This window comes from Siphateles boraxobius, unplaced genomic scaffold, assembly GCF_051911475.1.
Source record: "Siphateles boraxobius isolate OS27281-9 unplaced genomic scaffold, OSU_SipBor_1 85, whole genome shotgun sequence".
NCBI classification, from domain to species: Eukaryota; Metazoa; Chordata; class Actinopteri; order Cypriniformes; family Leuciscidae; genus Siphateles; species Siphateles boraxobius.
Window position 1 is genome coordinate 399,582 of NW_027509214.1, and position 12,580 is coordinate 412,161.

The following is a 12,580-nucleotide window of genomic DNA, read 5'->3' on the forward strand; positions in this document are numbered from 1 at the left end:
GGAGTTGCGGCGGCAAGGCTATCTTAACTGTTAAATATGCGTGTTGCATCTTATAACTGTCGGGGGCTGCGTGTTGGCAATACTGCTGGAGACAGGGTTCGACGTACGGTTGTGGATAACCTGCTACAAAAATGTGACATTGTATGTCTGCAAGAAACTTTTTTACCTAAGCAGGATCTAGGAAAATTGAACTTTTTAATGACAGTTTCCACGGAGCTGGGGAATCCACAGCAGACCTTACTATGGGTATAGTGAGAGGACGTATATTAGGGGGTGTAGCTATCCTTTGGCACAAGAAGCTGGACTCAGTGATAAATGTCATCAGGACTGGAGTTGACTGGTGTATTGGGGTAAAATTGAAGTTTAAAAATAAGGAGCTTACTATTTTAAATGTATATACACCTAATGAGTGTCCGCAGAATGAAGATTTATATTTAAATAGGCTTGCCTATATAAATTCCTTTATTCAGGAGAATCAGTACACGAGTGTTTGTGTTGTAGGGGATATGAACGCAGACCTTACAGACAGCCAGTCTCTGTTTGCAAGTCATTTAGTACAGTTTTGTGAGGATAATAACTTCATTCTGTCTAGCCAACTGCTTCTTCCTGCAGATAGCTATTCTTATATAAGTGAAGCCTGGCACACAACATCATGGCTTGACCACTGTATTACCACTGCTGATGCCCATGCAATTTGCAATCTATAGAAATTCTATATGGGACATCCATGTCAGAGTTGATACAGGGGGTGAATGATAGTTGCAAGATTAAACTGGATTGGGCCAGATTCACAAATGAAGATCTCTTGACATACTATATGAAAACGGAGGTCCTTCTCAGTAATATTTGTGTACCTAAAAAGGCTATTATGTGCTCGGATGTGAACTGTATTGATATCTCCCATCATGGAACCCTCTCTGCCATGTATGATAGTGTTGTGGGTGCAATGTATGAGGCTAGTAGACCATACCTTATACTACCTGTTAAAACTACCAACATTAAGCCAGGCTTGAACAGGCATGTCGAGGCTCATCATGCAGGAGCTAGGGTAGCATTTAAGGCATGGGTGCAGGCAGGCAGACCTAGAAATGGTCCGATCCTTGAGTATAAAAAGCTTACCAGCACTAGACTCAAATATGCCATCTGTTACATTGGTAAACATGAACAAACTATGAGAGCAAATTCAATGGCTGAGAAATTAAGGGTTAAGGATGTCAATGGCTTTTGGAAGGAGGTGAGAGCTCTGAACAGGGCCAATACATTGCTTCCATGTGCCATGGAGGGGGTGTCTGGAGCTGATAATATTGCTGAGAGTATATTGCTGATAATATTGCTGAGAGAGCTAAAAGTGACCCCTACAGAGTGACAAATATTGCTAACAGTAATCCAGAGATAATCACCTGCAGTGAAGTCTGTCAGGCAGTAGCACAACTATCTGATAAGAAAGTGTGTGGGTTAGACCACATTACAGCAGAGCACCTTAAGTTTGCTAGGCCTAAGGTGGCAGTACTGCTTGCCATTTGTTTTTCTGGATTCATGACCCATGGTCTGCTACCTGAATTTATTCTGTCTGTTACTCTTGTGCCTGTCGTCAAGGACAAGGCTGGCAAGATTGGGAGTTTGGACAATTATAGGCCAATAGCCCTAGCCAGTGTGATGTCTAAAGTACTGGAAAGGATTTTACTTGATCGTCTAGGTCCTTTTATTGGTACCACTGATAATCATTTTGGCTTTAAAGCTAAGTTTGGTACTGATTTGTGTATTTATGCTTTGAAGATGGCAACACAGGGGTACATAAGTCAGAACTCATCCATGATAATTGGGTTTATTGATGCTTCAAAGGCCTTTGAAAGAGTCAATCATTATACGCTTTTTGAAAAACTGAGCCAAAGGTGTGTCCCTGACAGCATCATAAGAATCCTGGCTTACTGGTATACCAACCAGAGTATGCAGGTTAAATGGGGTAATACAGTATCTGCCTCATTTGGGGTGAGTAATGGGGTACGTCAGGGGGGGCTACTTTAACCAGCTCTCTTCAACCTTTACATGGATGAGTTATCCAATCAATTATCAAGATGCAAAACGGGATGTATAATTGGTAACACCTTGGTTAATCATTTTATGTATGCTGATGATTTGGCCATTTTCTCTCCCAGCAGTGCTAGTTTTCAGCAGCTACTGAATATCTGCTCTGAATATGGGGTGAAATTTGATGTGCTGTATAACGCCAAAAAGAGTGCTGTATTGATGTGCAGGACAAAAGTGGACAACGATCTTTGTTTTCCAGACTTTTATCTGTCAAGACAAGTGAGTGTTTGTAATAAAATTAAATACCTGGGTCATTACATTACAGATCAGTTATCTGATGATGAGGATTTATACAGGCAGCGTTGCATATTATATGCCCAAGCTAACATGCTGGTAAGAAAATTCCACAGATGCACGGATGATGTCAAAATTGGCATGTTTAAAGCATATTGCACTCCTTTGTATACTGTTCCTTTATGGACTAAGTTTAAAAAGACTAGTATGCAGAAGCTTAAGGTTGCTTATAATGACTGTATGAGGATACTGCTCAACAAACCCAGGTGCTCTAGTGCAAGTGAGCTGTTTTGTAATGCAGGGGTCAGCACCTTTCAAGCATTATTGAGGAGACTCGTCTATAAATTCATTTGTCGCCTGAATGACTCCCAGAACAGCATTGCTACCGTTAGGAGATATCATTAGGAAACATGGAATTAGTTTTCACTGTTATGCTGATGATACTCGGCTCTGTATTTCCTCAAAACCTAACGAAACTTACCAATTCACAAAATTAACGGAATGCATAGCTGATATACAAAATTGGATGACTAGTAATTTCGTTCTACTAAATTCTGAAAAAACAGAGACTCTAATTATTGGACAAAAAACTTCCACACGTAATAACCTAGAATATCGTTTAACACTTGATGGCTGCTCTGTCAAGTCTTCGTCGTCAGTTAGGAACCTGGGTGTGCTCTTTGATACCAATCTCTCATTTGAAAGTCACGTGTCAAGTATCAGTAAAAGTGCATTTTTCCATCTTGAAAATATATCTAAATTACGTCATATGCTCTCATTGACAAATGCGGAACAATTAGTTCATGCGTTCATGACATCAAGGCTAGATTATTGTAATGCTCTACTGGGTGGTTGCCCTGCACGCTTAATAAACAAACTACAGCTAGTTCAAAATGCAGCCGCTAGAGTTCTTACCAGAACCAGGAAGTACGACCATATTAGCCCGGTTCTGTCAACACTGCATTGGCTACCTATTAAACATCGTATACATTTTAAAATATTGCTGATTACTTACAAAGCACTAAATGTTTTAGCTCCCCAGTACTTGAGCGAGCTCTTAACGCATTATAGTCCTTCACGTCTATTGCGATCTCAAAACTCCGGCCAGTTGATAATACCTAGAATATATAAATCGACTGCTGGCGGTAGATCCTTTTCCTATTTAGCACCAAAACTTTGGAACAATCTTCCTAACATGGTCCGGGAAGCAGACACAGTCTGTCAGTTCAAAGCTAGACTAAAAACACATCTCTTTGGCTTAGCATACACATAACACATTATAGATTGCTATAATTCAATGTTAGGCTGCATAGTTTAGATCAGCCGGAACCGGGAACACTTTCCATAAATCCTGATGTACTTTGTACATCATAAGAAGGATGGTGTCTACGCTAATATTAGTCTCTCTGTTTATCCCGAGGTTTACCGCAGTCCGCCGGATCCAGGCCGTATCCAGATCTGAGGAAGGACCAACACATGGACACGACGACAACGCATCCCTGAAGTGCCGGCCTCATCAACACTGTGAAGGCCTCATGAACACCTCAACAAACTCATCTCCATACCGGCGTGATGACTCCGACCCCTAACCAGATGAACTGGATAAATATTGTGAAAGTTCTGATCCAATCTGACTTCTGACCTATTATGCCGCCTAAATCATAATCATACACTGTTCGTTTGTTGGCCAGAGGAGGACTGGCCCCCCGACTGAGCCTGGGTTCCCCAAGGTTTTTTTCTCCATTCTGTCACTGATGGAGTTTTGGTTCCTTGCCACTGTCGCCTTTTTTTTCGCCTTCATTCGCCATTGGCTTTTGGATTGCTTAGTTGGGGACATTTAACATTTAACATTTAATTTTGAATTTAACAATACTATTACAACTTTACTTTCCTGTTATCTCTGTAAAGCTGCTTTGAAACAATTTGTATTGTAAAAGCGCTATATAAATAAAGGTGACTTGACTTGACTTGATGCTGCTAGTAAATCCTAGGTTTAGTGCCATACGATACCAATCGTCACTATGGAAAGGCTGGTATAAGTGTCTTTTAAAGAAATGCTGTATTGTAGTTCTTTTATTTTATTTTTCTTATTTTAGCTTTAGCTTTTTTTTATCTCTTTGTATATCTGATTTATGTATGTTGCATGTTATGTCTGTGCCTTCTGAATGGACCAAGAGTCTGGAAATAAAGTTGATGATTTCATCATTAGTGTTTGTCCTGCTGAGGTTGAAGCTCATTCAGACGTCCACACACTCAATCCAGCGTCTTACAACTATTCATGATATTTGATCCTTGGTTTTTGGTTCTTGGTCTTGTGACGCATGAAAATCCAGGGTTTGCGGTATCTCAGCGATCAGGAACTCAATCCGCTGGCCGTCTGTTAGAAGGGCTGATGGGACGCATTTCAGCCGCTCTGCTGACGCTTCAGTCAAACACACTTCAGCACAGGATCATCTGACACTTCAGTCAAACACTGGATCATCTGAAATTTGACATCCAGCAGCATCAGCAACTGACTGAGACATGATGTGAAAACATTATTCAGAAGACATGGAAATAATGGTGAGAGTTTGGTTCTGTTGTCACTCATGAGTATTGGAATATTTCGGCTAGAGGATTGTCTGTGTGTGTGCGTGCATGCGTGCGCGCGCGTGTGTGTTTGTGTGTGTGTGTGTATGTGTGTGAGTATTAAAGATCTTGTCAGGACTTGCCAGTGTCAGTTGTGTGTAATGAGATCTCTTATTATTATTCAAGTACAGAAATGAGTGTGAAAATGATGATGACGAAGTTTAATGGCTCTAATGTCTCATGAGTTAATCTACATGTACAAAATTAGTCAAATAACATCAATGTAAAAATGATTAACTGAAATATTTGCCCACAAACAAATGTTTAGGCTCAAAAAAAAAAAAAGTATGGCAACTGGTAGTGAAATTGTGTTCAACCAACAAACTATAGTGAGTTAAATTAGCTTAATTTGTAGCTAAATTTGTCTTAATTATTTAAAATTAAGTTGTTCCAACTAGTGAGTTGTTCTTACCAATTGATCTTACAAATAGCTTATCAATGTTTTTCCCTCCACTCAAAAATGGGCATTTACTACATGGTATGATAAATTATTTGTGGAGTATTTTGAGGTGAAACTTCACAGACACATTCTGGGGAATATTAGGTCCCCTTTAATATTAGAAATATTATAGACACTAGTATGCCCCCTTTTTACAAGATATAAGTCTCAGGAGTCCCCAGAATATCAAACAGGTCTTTCCCTTCACTAAAACTGTCATGAGGATGGAAGGAGAACCCAGGCGCAGACAGCAGATGACACTCAAATGATTTATTTTGGACCAAAACAGAAAACAAAACCCACGAGGGGGTAAAACAGGACTGGAGCAGAGTATAACAAGACTAAGACACGATGACAAACAAAGTCTCTGACTTGACAGGAAACGAACTCACAATACTGATTAAACAGGTCTTCAGACAATATACTCACAGGGATTAACACGCAAAGTTAGACAATGTACCGACACAGGACAGCAAACACAAGGGGATTACATCGGGAGACACTAATGACAAAGACAGGTGAATCTGACTAGACAAGGACAGGTGAAACTGACTAGACAATAATGACGAGACGAGGATAACAAGGGGGCGGGGTGACGTGACGAGACGAGACAACACAAGCACATGGCTCAAAACACAAGACCATGTGCTTGCACACAAAACATGATTCTGTCATGATCCTGCCTCAAGACTAGAGATAATCAAGGACACGAGGGCAGAATCATGACAGAACCCCCACCTTAAGGAGCGGCTACCAGACGCTCCTCAAGGGGACATCAAACACGGGACATGACAGACTGAGACATCGACACAAACCAACAAAACATGACAAATAACAGTAATGGCAAACACGAAAACACAACAACCGGGTTAGGATGAAACATTAAAAATAAAAAACAAGGAAGAGGTGGTGGAGGAAACACAGAGTTCATGGGGGGTGGTCCAGGGTGAATGGGTGTGCTGGGGGTCTTAGGTCCACGGGATGAGGATGGGGAACGAGGAATCCGGGCTGGCTTGGAGGGGGACACACGAGGGGGGGACTTGGACAAAACAGTACGGGGTTTAGTGGCGACAGGGAAAACAGTCCGGGAACTAGTGGTGACAGGGACAAACGGGGAAACAGTCCGGGGACTAGTGGTAACAGGGACAAACGGGGAAACAGTCCCGGGGCTGGTGGAGACAGGGACGAACGGAGAAACAGTCCGGGGGCTGGTGGAGACAGGGACGAACGGAGAAACAGTCCGGGGGCTGGTGGAGACAGGGACGAACGGAGAAACAGTCCGGGAATTAGTGGAGACAGACTGGGATACTGCTTCAGTGGTAGCAGCAACAGATTCAGAGACAGAGGGTGAGGAAACGGGACTCCTGACGGCGGACATAGCAGGCGAAGGGGCAGGCCTGGGTGCAGCGATCACAGCGGCAGGCTCGGGGGCTGGAGACAAGACAGGACAAACAGGGACTTCGAGGATTTTAGCTAGACAAGACAAATAATCAGAGAGGGTCTTGGCAGCAAGGAAGATGGGCATCTCCTGACGAGCAGAAACCGATTTCAGAACCTCTTTTGCGGCTAGATCGGCCGCAAGTCTCTCAGTAGATTCTGGGACGGCGCTAGCTGGAGCGGGCTCATGGACGGCGCTAGCTGGAGCGGGCTCATGGACGGCGCTAGCTGGAGCGGGCTCATGGACGGCGCTTGCTGGAGCGGGCTCATGGACGGCGCTTGCTGGAGCGGGCTCATGGACGGCGCTTGCTGGAGCGGGCTCATGGACGGCGCTTGCTGGAGCGGGCTCATGGACGGCGCTTGAAGTAGCGGGCTCTGGGGCAGCGATCGCGGACTCAGGGGGAGACAGAGACGGAGGACAAGAGGCTCCCTTCCTCCTCTTCTTCCTTCTGGGTCGCGGAGCTGAGTCCGTAGCCAGGCTTGAGACCGGTAAGGGGGGCGAAGAGGGAGACGAAGCAGGTGCTGGCGACTCCACCGCAGGCAAGGGGGATTCCGTGGAGGATGACTCAGACGCTGACTCCCACGACAAACGTCTTCCACGCTTTCCACGGGGGCTGACGGACACGGGTGATGGATCGGGAGTCAGGGTGGAAGACGCTTGGTCCTCCTGTGTCACGACGGCTAACATGCGACCCTCAGGGATGACTGGAAGTGTGGCAGGAGGTGAAAAACCAGGGGGACCCGGCTGCTCCTTCCGAGACAAGTAGTCCACCATGTTGCGAAACGGACGGCGGACCAAACTCTCTCGTTCAGCAAGGGGAGGGAGGACTTTGAGACCCGCGACGAGGTAGCGGTTGACCAGGGTCTCCGGCAGGAAGAACCTCCTCTCCTCAACAACCTGGGCGTACCTCTTCAGGGTCAACTCACCCTGGGGAGGGAAAGGAAGCTTGCCATTGGAACTGTCAGAGATAGCCACGCGCCACCACAGTTCCGGGTCAGAAGGCTGAAGATCAGCGGAGAAGGACTGAACGTCTGCTGGGTTCTTTTCTGGTCGGTACATTCTGTCATGAGGATGGAAGGAGAACCCAGGCGCAGACAGCAGATGACACTCAAATGATTTATTTTGGACCAAAACAGAAAACAAAACCCACGAGGGGGTAAAACAGGACTGGAGCAGAGTATAACAAGACTAAGACACGATGACAAACAAAGTCTCTGACTTGACAGGAAACGAACTCACAATACTGATTAAACAGGTCTTCAGACAATATACTCACAGGGATTAACACGCAAAGTTAGACAATGTACCGACACAGGACAGCAAACACAAGGGGATTACATCGGGAGACACTAATGACAAAGACAGGTGAATCTGACTAGACAAGGACAGGTGAAACTGACTAGACAATAATGACGAGACGAGGATAACAAGGGGGCGGGGTGACGTGACGAGACGAGACAACACAAGCACATGGCTCAAAACACAAGACCATGTGCTTGCACACAAAACATGATTCTGTCATGATCCTGCCTCAAGACTAGAGATAATCAAGGACACGAGGGCAGAATCATGACAAAAACACAAATAAAATATTAACACAAATGGCCCAATTTTCAAAGATATCAAGAGAATTCCATTACAATTAATTAAAAATCAATGAACAGTTTAAATTACACACAATATTAAGTTGATGCAATAATCAATATTACGTCAAGAGAACTCGTCAAAAATAATGTTTGCAAATTAAAATTTACAATAAAATCAATCAATCTGAATTTTAACATAATTATAATGCCTTTATTAATGCTAAAAACAACTCGCATTTAATTGTACAAAAGTAGTGATAACCGATGCTGAATCTCTCCTGCCATGAGGCAGTAAATGAGCACAGAAGTGAATCATTCCTTGTATTGGTTCTTGTATTGTTTCGTTGTGTGTTTTTGAGTGAATCTGTGCGTCTCTTATCTGCACACACACAGCGGGAGGAAGAGAATGAGCCGATGACACGGCCGTGATGAAGCTCAAACACATGCCGTCTTTATCTCAGCACACGTCTGCAACTCAGGACAAAAGCACAAGCTCAACGCGGAATGCCAAGCCGGTTCACCTTAAAATGTTGCAGGGTTACTTCTTGTAATTACATTTTTACTAGTAACAATTCCAATTAGAAAGCTCTCCAAATTAAATTTTACTAGTAAATATCCCAATTAGAGAGCACTACAATTGAATTTTTACTAGTCATATGTCTTTCATTTTTAATCACGGAGCTCTGCAATTGAAAATTTACTAGTAAGAATCCCAAATAAATAGCTCTCTAATTCAATTAGAGAGCTCTGCAGTTATACATACCCTTGATGTTTTTTTACTAGTAAAATTTCAATTGTAGAACTCTGAAATTAAAAATGAATGGAAGTCAATGGAGATATATGACTACTATTAAAAAATCATGTGTAGAGCTCTCTAATTGTAATTCTTACTAGTAAAAAATTAATTTCGATGAGTAACGCTGGGAACATTAAGCTAAAACGGCTTGCCGGGGCAATTAACCGGCCAGTTATGAGCGACCTCTCGCTGCTCCTGTTTCTCTCACAGCTTCTCTTTTCTTGCTCCTTACTTTCTCCAGTCTTCACATGATTTAACAGCGTTCAGTCAGCTGTGGGTACTCTCTCTTTCTCTCTCTCTCTCTCTCTCTCTCTCTCTCTCTCTCTCTCTCTCTCTCTCTCTCTCAGTGAGCGTCATTTGCTTGTGTCGGTCAGTGAGGAGTCACAGCTCTCTCTCTCTCTCTCTCTCTCTCTCTCTCTCTCTCTCTCTCATCACTTCTGCTGCTGCTCTCAGGGTTCTTCATCTTCCTTCTCTCTCTTCATCAGTTCTGTGTGCATGTGAAGCGCTGGAGTAACTCAGTCTCACTGTGTTTGTGACATGTGTGCAGGATTCACTGCATGTTTGGATGGAACATTTCGCTCACAGTGGATTTATAAGCGCTGGAGGAGTAAAGCTGGAGTCGTTTACCATGTTTACCGCAGGACTTCATGAAGCCGCTGCTGGACGTGTGGTTTCTGTAAGTACAGCTTCAGTCTCTGTCAAGCATGTGGAACGTGCTGGGGCTAGTTGTCACACTTTTCCCTCTAGTGAATATTTGTGCAGAACCGCTAATCTGGACTCCATCGTTATTGCAAGCGTTATTGTAACGTTCTGGGAAGGTTCTCTCAAAGTTCTTTCAGTAACGTCAATAGAACATTTGTAAGTTATCTGGACTAAAATGTTTCAGAAAAAACATTAAATAAATAATGTTTTTGTGCTAATGGAACGAAATGTGGAACGAATTCTATTAAAGTTACTAGAAGAACATTTGTTTATAACGTTGAGAGAATCTTGCCAGAACGTTCCCTGTTCACTATACATGCAGCTGAACCATTCAGATCTTCATTATATATCGAGTCCTGTAGATATTTCGTTCGTCCGTTTATTTATTTATATAGCACCTTACAGGCTATGTTCCAAAGTGCTGTACATTGCAATAAAAAGCAAAAGAACAACAAGACAAAACATTAAAACATCCATGTACTAATGTACTAAAATGCCAAAGACTACGATTTTAGATATTTTATAAAACAGAGACCAAAGCATTGGATGGAGTTTTGAGAACTTTAGCGACTTCATAAGTGTGTTTGTTTACACAGAATCACCATAAAGCATTTGTGAAGCAGGGTCAGTCTGGGTCTGTTGAACAGGATTGTGATCCTGAATTTCATTCACACTACAAATGCTTTAACATTCATCAAAGAGCAGAAGCAGTGCTGACATCTGACAGAGGTCACTGTTTCTATCCGTCTCTCATCAGAACTAATCACACATGAACACGACACAGATTAGAGGCGGTCAGCCATGATTTTAACGAGTCCTGCAGAGAACTAAAATGAGCCAAAACGCTGGGGAAATACAAGCGTTCTGACCCGAGACGCTGCAAAACACAGTCAAATCAGACATATTGACTAATGCACTGGGGAAAAAACTGTTATTCCACAGTATTTCATTTTTTGCTTTCCAGCACAAATGTCTAAACATTCTTAAATCAAGATACATATACTGGAGAAGCAACTTGACTTGAGAAAAGAAGAGAAATATATCAAAATTAAGTGCGTTTTTGCTTAAAACAAGAACAAGTATCTGCCAATGGTGTCAGAAAAATAAACTTAATTTAAAGCAGAATCTCACTTCATTTTGATCAATTCCTCCGACAACAAGACTGGAATGTTTAGATGTAGCTGCCTCACCGCCACTTCACACATTAAAGGGATTGTTCACCCAAAAATGAAAATTCTGTCATTAATTACTCACCCTTATGTCGTTCCAAACCTGAAAGACTTTCGTTCATCGTCAGAACACAAATTAAAGATCATTTTGAAGAAATCTGAGAGATTTCTGTCCCTCCATTGAAAGCTAAGCAACTACCACTTTGACAATTCAAAATATTAATTATATTCTAAAACTAATCCATATGAATTGAGCGTTTTAGTTCACATTTCTGAACAGATTTGATCACTTTTATTCACAATCTGCGTAACACGAGATAAAAAATCTCATTGGTTCTTAGAAAAGCTCAAACGCGCTGCGTAACACGAGAATGAACCTCATTGGTTCTTGAGAAGCTCAAACGTGCTGCGTAACACGAGAATGAACCTCATTGGTTCTTGAGAAGCTCAAACGTGCTGCGTAACACGAGAATGGACCTCATTGGTTCTTGAGAAGCTCAAACGTGCTGCGTAACACGAGAATGAACCTCATAGGTTCTTGAGAAGCTCAAACGTGCTGCGTAACACGAGAATGAACCTCATTGGTTCTTGAGAAGCTCAAACGTGCTGCGTAACACGAGAATGGACCTCATTGGTTCTTGAGAAGCTCAAACGTGCTGCGTAACATGAGAATGGACCTCATTGGTTCTTGAGAAGCTCAAACGTGCTACGTAACACGAGAATGGACCTCATTGGTTCTTGAGAAGCTCAAACGTTCTGCGTAACGTGAGAATGAACCTCATTGGTTCTTGAGAAGCTCAAACGTGCTGCGTAACACGAGAATGGACCTCATTGGTTCTTGAGAAGCTCAAACGTGCTGCGTAACATGAGAATGGACCTCATTGGTTCTTGAGAAGCTCAAACGTGCTGCGTAACGTGAGAATGGACCTCATTGGTTCTTGAGAAGCTCAAACGTGCTGCGTAACACGAGAATGGACCTCATTGGTTCTTGAGAAGCTCAAACGTGCTGCGTAACATGAGAATGAACCTCATTGGTTCTTGAGAAGCTCAAACGTGCTGCGTAACACGAGAATGAACCTCATTGGTTCTTGAGAAGCTCAAACGTGCTGCGTAACACGAGAATGAACCTCATTGGTTCTAGAGAAGCTCAAACGTGATGCGTAACACGAGAATGAACCTCATTGGTTCTTGAGAAGCTCAAACGTGCTGCGTAACACGAGAATGGACCTCATTGGTTCTTGAGAAGCTCAAACGTGCTGCGTAACATGAGAATGAACCTCATTGGTTCTTGAGAAGCTCAAACGTGCTGCGTAACACGAGAATGGACCTCATTGGTTCTTGAGAAGCTCAAACGTGCTGCGTAACACGAGAATGGACCTCATTGGTTCTAGAGAAGCTCAAACGTGATGCGTAACACGAGAATGAACCTCATTGGTTCTAGAGAAGCTCAAACGTGATGCGTAACACGAGAATGGACCTCATTGGTTCTTGAGAAGCTCA